We start from the raw sequence: 7,428 nt of genomic DNA, 5'->3' as shown, positions 1-7,428 counted from the left end.
AGCATAGCACTATCAGGACCCACCTGGCTTTACAAGTTTAAAAACAAATCAAATGGACCTTACCAGCTGAAGCCTCTGGTTTATTCTTTGGGGGGTGCTGCATTCTGGAGCATTTGCTGCGCTCCACTTTCATCAGATTGGGACCATCAGCTAGCTTTGCATTCCCCTTTGCCTGACCTGACCACCAGTCAAGGCACATTTGCTTACTCACGAGTAAATGCGATCATGTGGCTAACTTTCACTTTCCATAGGGCTTAATAAATTCGTCTGCTTGGAGGGAGGGACTTCCTTCTTGGGTGTTTTTTTGGGGCTGCTTTCATTGGATAAGAACCATTCTGGTGTCGTGGATTCCTCTCAGCCTGCCCTTTCTGATGGATTTAGGCACATTTGTCTACTCGCGAGTAAACACTTGATATGGCTCTGTTTCCCTTTCCATAGGGCTCCATGCATTTTTTGGTTTCCGGTTTTTTGGCCATAAATTTTGATGGAAAGGAGATATTTTACTCCGGTTTTTCCATTGCATTCTGCTGAAAATTCCGCATCAAACAGTATAGAGCATGATGGGCTATCCGTAACCTCCGTGATGTTAGTGATGTTGGGTCATTTGTGGTGTCACCTCCCCCCGAAGGCTGATACCTGGGGCGGACCTCCCCCCTGACCCTCGCTAGCTACGCCACTGACAAAGCATCACCTATTAATGAATGAGTGTTAAATAGCAATAGCAATTGAGTGTAGATATGGATTGATTAGTCCTTGAGAGAGATGGGCATAACTGTTGGCTGATGTATTTTTTAAAGAGAGAATGGCCATTGCTGCTTTGTAAAACTAGTACATTTGGTGTGACATGCAATCTTTTGCACAGGACATGGACTAATACAGGGGTCTCCAAACCCTGGCCCAGGGGCCAGATGCGGCCCATGGCAAGCCTCTAACCGGCCTGGGGCCAGCCTCTTGTCCCCTGAAAGCCTCTGGCCCACTGAACTGGTCTGGAGGGTGTTCTGAGGGCCAGAGAGGTTGAATGAATGAGCCCATTTATTCATTTATTCACTCATCTAAGTTCCATCTCTAATTTATTTATCTAAATTTTATATTTAAATTTTTTTCTGTCCCTCGACACCACGCCAGATATTTGATGCGGCCCTCTGGCCAAGAAGTTTGGAGACCCCTGAACTAACACATTGTCTCTCTTCAGTTAAGGAGTGGAACAAGGGCGGAGAACTGGAATTCCTGTTGCCCTGTTGAAAGGCTACTGAATAAGATAACAAAAAGGTAACTTTGAGTTTGATCACTTTTGCTAGATCACAGGTCCTGTTTGGAATTGGGAAAAATGTAAAAAGTGTTTTTGGGAGATGACAAATTTTAGGAAAATAGGACTCTTGTGAAACGGAAATGAATGAAAATCAGTTTTAACAGGCAAATAACCAACATTAATGCATGTCTCTTGGTGGCAGGCCTCCTTAAAATGTCCAAGCAGAATCTCAGTGCACCAAAATTATACAGCTTTAACATGAAGAGTACAGAACCTAGAAGGCTCTTTTTCTGTATTTCATTTGAAGTCACTTAGTTGTGCTTTTTTATTTGGGTTTGTATTGAACAGAAGTAATTGCCTTCTCTCAAAAGAAGTTTGAAAGGGAATCTGTCTTTGAAACAGATAAAACAAAAGCTATTATTATTAATTATTATTAACAGTATTTATATACCGCTTTTCAACTAAAAGTTCACAAAGCGGTTTACAGAGAAAAATCAAATACCGTAACTAATGGCTCCCTGTCCCCAAAGGGCTCACAATCTAAACAGATGCAAAAAGAACACCAGCAGACAGCCACTAGAACAGATACTGCTGGGGTGAGGTGGATCAGTTACTCTCCCCCTGCTATAAAGAGGAGCACCCACTTGAAAAAGTACCTCTTACCCAATTAGCAGGGTAAAAAGCTAGAGCCTTTGTTGCACATGCAGTGGCATTTCTAGGGGCTGTGGGTGGTGCGGGCCAAACTGGGTGACGTACATGGGGGTGCGTGACACCACCACTGACCAAAATTTTTTAAATCTTGGTATTTTCAAATAATACCATCATGTTATATATCATTCAATGTGTAATTTCTTGCAGAATGTAATGAAACAAACCACATTGAAATATCTTTATTCTATCAAACATTATAGTCAAAAAAATCCAGTGGGGCAGGGCAGTGGTGCATCACGATGCCAACTGCCTGGGGCATTGTATTGCCCACTGCATGGGAGGAGGACTATTATGGGGGTGATGCACTGGCCTTCTGCATCAGGTAACACAAGCCCTAGTGATGCCACTATGCATATAGTCTTATTTTAGCTGGGTTTGGCTTTCCGATGGGCAACATCATCTTGTTTTGGATGACTCTTATATTCACATCACAAACTTCCTGTGGAGATGTCACTCCTTAAACAAGCAATGATCGTGGACATTGACCCAGTGTGACCAAGGAGAGTAGCCAAGAATGAATGAAAACAACCCCTTATGTTTGTTGGTGTATCAGTTGAGGGGGACTATTTCGCTTTGCATAGGGGGCCAGATGTTCATGTGACCTAGTTTAATGGGCATGCACTAAATAATAGTACTATTATATTAGTACTGCAAATATTTGAGTATCGGTTGATCTCACATATAAGTCGATGCCAGGTTTTGAGAAAAACCATGGAATTTTCTATGACCCTCAGCCAAGTCTGGGGGGGGGCATTTAACTTAGGGGGGTGTCTGACTATAGTTTTGTCTGATTTTGCCTGAGGCCAGATCCTGAAAAATACTCTACCAGTAATTGTTACTGAAGAACTATAAAGTCTCTAGTTCAGGGGTGCTCAATAGGTGGATCGCAATCTACTGGTAGATCGCGAGGCAAAATCAGTAGATCGCGGAGCCCTGTCTCTCCAAACTATTAATATGTCAGTTTCGTCTAGTGACTAGACGAAACTGACATATTTAGCTGACACTAAACTGACACTGAAACTGACACTTTAGCTGCTCTTCAGGCATGCAGCAACAAAACTGACGAAACTGACTAGACTCCAGCAGGGGCTCCATACATTAAAGGGGGTGTCTGTCAGACGCTTCCTTCCCCCCTGGTAGATCTCCGGGCCTTGCTGGGTTTCAAAGTAGCTCTCGAGCCAAAAAAGTGTGAGCACCCCTGCTCTAGTTTATTAAAAATATAGTAAAAGATCATAAGATACATTTTATTTATTAACTTTTACATTCCAGTTTTCACAACCTTTTTGTAAACACTGTCAGAGTAAGTTCATTCTGAACAACATACTGTAAGAACCATTATTCATATCCTTTTTAAAGGTTCCTGGTGTGTTAAAGGAAACACGCCTTTCTACAGGTGTCCCCCGTATCTGCGGGGATTCCATTCCACCCTCCTTCCACAGATAAGGAAAATGCAAATATGGGGGAACCCTATGAAAATAGTAGCCCCATGCTTCCTGCAGATCTGTGGATACTGAATCTGTTAATATGGTGAGATACTTGTACATGGTCTTGAGTTTGAAAAGGGAAAGTCCCATTCAAAGTAAAATAAAAATCAATCCAAAGATCAAGACTTACTTGTGGCTTGGCAATTAGAGCTTGAGTGCAAAGCTGAAATTGCAGTCATTAATCACTGAAGATTGTAGCAATGATGTTGTGTACTCTTTCTCTGGGTAAGTTTGCTGCACTGTCCAACACTCCTCCTGAACTTTTGTGTGTACTGTGAGATCATTAATGGCTGTGAACTGAACTTCTCCTTCTTCCTCAAACCTCCTGTGGTCATGTCTTGAATTGTCCCATTGCTTAGAAACCCCGTGAGTGAGATACATGGTCTTTGTGGAAGTCTCAAAATGTTTAAGGTATCTATGACAGATGAAAGTACAGTATGCACACGATCACAGCCTGATGGATAAGTGTGGAAAAATAGGACATGCTCATGCCTCTCACTCCTCTCACACCAAGGAGCAATCTAACCCACGTGGAAAGAAAGAGCATACAATTTTTCTTCCCTTAATTCACTTTAGCAGTCCTCCAGTTGCAGGAAAGTTTGTTTCAAGTGGTCACCATGAGTGTGAATGTGAATTTGTACTGGTAGGATAAAAGCCTGTATGTGCTAGTATTGTGTAGAATTGCAAGGCACAATTCTCAGTACTGTAAGCCAGTATTATATTTCCCGGGGAGCCTAGGAAAATAAGAGAATAGAGTCCTCATTAAAGCAATGCACTTCGAAGGAGAAATATAAAACTAATGCTTTGAAACAGCAGAAATATTTTTCTTTCAGTAACTTTCCTTTTCTTGGCCCTACCCTATTACTTGGTTGCTTTTGTAGCCATTGAAAGTCCTCCTTTTGTGCCGAGTGAAGCAAATTTTATATTAAAGAATCTTCCTTTTGTCATAGCCAGTATTTTTCAGTTTTGTAACGCCTATCCTTGGAATTCTCTAGCTAATATTTTTCTCTGTCTCATTTACTGAAGCTGCATGCTAGATTCTTCACTATATCTCCCTGTCTGTACACATTTCGCCAAAGTAATTTGTCCTAGTTTTGCATTTTATGGTCAGATCTCATTCATGATTGGTGTGCACATATTTTTGCCCCTCCACATTTAAATTGAAATGCTAAGGTCAAGAGAGAGAGGTTAATTTTTAGGACTTAGTGAAGGTAATAGTAGGGTTGAGCTGAATTTTGACTCAAAACTAAATTGTTCAGTTACATAAATGTTCACACAATATATTGGTCAAGCTGTAATAGCCTAAAAAGATTAATACAGCAAATGCTGTAGGAAAAAATATTATCATCAGATGCTTAACTATACAGTTCAGTTATGATGAAATTCTTCTCTTGGTCTTCAGTAGGACAATCTCTTCTGAACTACTTGATGCTAAAGGGCGAAAGGAGTCTTGAAATTGATTTTTTTTTGTTCATCTGAGTAGTGTGTGCATTCAGTAATAACTAGAGAGTTTGGGAAAGGTATTATGCAGGTTTGGCGATTAATTTGCAGTATAAACAGCTGGCTTGTTAACTGTGGATTTATCGTATGAACATAGGCCTCTATGTAACTCTTGGTTATGAGTTTGAGCTTTGGTATGTTTTGAATGTTTTAATGTTTCAGAGTAATTAAAATATTTAAAATAGAGGGGTGCAGAGAGAGCAATAATAGTACAGGCATGGCTTCTTAGTTTTCTCCATTTTCATTTACTTAAGCAATTCTCTATGTTTTTGCAAAAGTGCCCAAATTAGATCATCAGGGGCTGAAGGGATGGCCTGAGATAAACTGAATCCATGGTTTTCTTTTTGGGTAGTCTAGATCCAACCTAACATTGTACAACCTAATATTGAGTCTCATTATTTTCGTTCCCAGAACTCCTGTGGATGGCAAAAAACCCACTAAAGCAAATCAATAAAGTTCCTTTGCTGCATGGATTTAAAAACATCCTTGCTGACCTTTGTAATGCACACAGAGGCAATCAGTCTCTCTCCAGGCACTTAGGTTTAACAAGGAGGCAGCAATCCCTCCCTTTACCAGGAGCCACAGTGAGGGGGAAAGAATGGAGCAGATAATCACAGCCATTTAGCCTTCCTTCAGGGTGAAAGTAGAGGTTTGCCTTGTGCCTGGAGAGAGAATGATTGATGGATTGTCAACTGGCTGCCCTCTCTCACATTAATGAGGCTATTGTTAAAGGACTGTTTTCCTTTAATTTAAAGGGTACTTCTCATCACATTGAGATAGAAAAATCTGTGGATAATTAGGTTAAACCTGTAATCACTTGCATGACTGTCTCTCTACAAAAGTTAAAAGCAGTTTATTAAACTGTGATTTCAAAGGGATACATTTTCCCCTTTCTCTCGGGATCAGCACATCCCTTCTCATTTGCAGGGGCCATTCATATTGAGTCAAATCCGTGCATAAAAAAAAATCTGTGTATAACAAGGTTGGACCTGTATATCAGTCTGCACTTTAAAAAGCACCTGCTACATTAGAACATAAGAACAGCCCCGCTGGATCAGGCCATAGGCCCATCTAGTCCAGCTTCCTGTATCTCACAGTGGCCCACCAAATGCCACAGGGAGCACACCAGATAACAAGAGACCTCATCCTGGTGCCCTCCCTTGCATCTGGCATTCTGACATAGCCCATTTCTAATGGACATAGTCCATTGCATTTTTAGTTTGGTCATTGAAATGAATTTGTTGCCATTTGATCATTCATTCATGTTGCTCATTCAAATGAATGCAAGAATCCAGTGAAAATGGATGAAGCATTGTGAACTGTCACACTGTTGTAAATAAAGTAGTTAAAATACTGTAATCTAGAGGTTTTCAAAGTGTGGGTTATGACCCCAAGAAAGGGTGATGAGCAGCTTGCAGAGGGTTTGGTAGGTTTTGAAGAGCTAAGGTCAATCCCTGGAATCTCTGTTTTAGAGCTGGAGAAGACCCCTGTCTGAGACCTTGGAAAGTTGCTGCCAGTAAGTGTAGGCAATACTGAGCTAGATGGATGAATTGTCTTAATGGAGAAGCCCTCAAAGTATCAATTGCCACTAGCTGCAATATGGAGGAGGTCGTTGCATCAATTATTTTATAATTTTTAGGAGTCATAGTAAGAAAGTCTTAGAACTGCTGCAGTGACTAATACCTTAAAGCAGTGTTTCTCAAACTGTGGGTCGGGACCCACTAGGTGGGTCGCAAGCCAGTTCCAGGTGGGTCCCCATTCATTTCAATATTTTATTTTTCATATATTAGACTTGATGCTACCATGGTATATGTCTGCATTTGGGGAAATGTTACAGATCTGTACTTTTAACAAGCTACTATGTATATTCTTTTAACAATGATAGTTAATGGGACTTACCCCTGGGTAAGTGTGGGTAGGATTGTAGCCCAGGATTATTAAAAACGTTCCTGCTTGATGATGTCTCTTCTGGTCATGACATCACTTCCGGTGGGTCCTGACAGATTTTCATTCTAAAAAGTGGATCCTGTTGCTAAATGTGTGAGAATCACTGCCTTAAAGTTTTCCACCCTTTCCATTTTGCAATTCACTAGATTGAGCATCTCATGGAAACCAGGAGGAGAGTGGAATGTTTGTAGGTAGGTGTTATGATCAAGATATACAACCTAACTTTAGTTTTTTGGTGGTTTGGGGTTTTAAAAATTTGTTTATAGAGAAAACCCATGTCTGAGCCCATGGGACACATGCTTTGTTTGGAGGCTGAAGCCTCAAGTTCAGTTCCTAGAATCTTCAGTTAAAAGGATTGTGGTTATAGAGTAGGAAAGATGCCGATCCAAGAGACCCTGGTGAATTGCTGCCTGTCAGAAAAGGTGTTGAACTAGAAGGACCTATGGTCTGACTCTGTATAAGGCATTGTCACATGTTCAGGCAGTCAAAAGTGTACCTATCTTTGTGAACACTTCAGTCCTTGAAGAAAATAGAGCT

The sequence above is a fragment of the Tiliqua scincoides genome, chromosome 1 (genome assembly GCF_035046505.1).
Source record: "Tiliqua scincoides isolate rTilSci1 chromosome 1, rTilSci1.hap2, whole genome shotgun sequence".
NCBI lineage: Eukaryota > Metazoa > Chordata > Lepidosauria > Squamata > Scincidae > Tiliqua > Tiliqua scincoides.
The sequence above is the reverse complement of the archived record's forward strand: the minus strand, read 5'-3'. Positions refer to the sequence as shown.